Raw genomic sequence first — 308 nt, 5'->3', positions numbered from 1 at the left:
ACAACATAACCCGCGTACTTTACTGCCCACTTCATCGCCAGCGCCCACACCGGGGAAATCAAGCCACGGCATTAAATCCTCTATCGTGTACATTAAATAAGTGCCGAGGTTTATTACCGTTACCGTTATGGGATTAGAATGCGTCCGAACGATTGGCTTCCGCCTCGACACTATTTAATAGTGTTGTCGATAGGGGAGTTATGGCATTTATTAACTCTGGTTGGGTTACCCGTATGAATCACCTTGTGGATGAGAACATATGAGGGTGTGGAATATGGCGATATAGATCACAGAAAGAGAGAAAGATT

Source organism: Penaeus monodon, chromosome 15 (assembly GCF_015228065.2).
Source record: "Penaeus monodon isolate SGIC_2016 chromosome 15, NSTDA_Pmon_1, whole genome shotgun sequence".
Lineage (NCBI taxonomy): Eukaryota > Metazoa > Arthropoda > Malacostraca > Decapoda > Penaeidae > Penaeus > Penaeus monodon.
Note: the sequence above shows the minus strand (reverse complement) of the source record.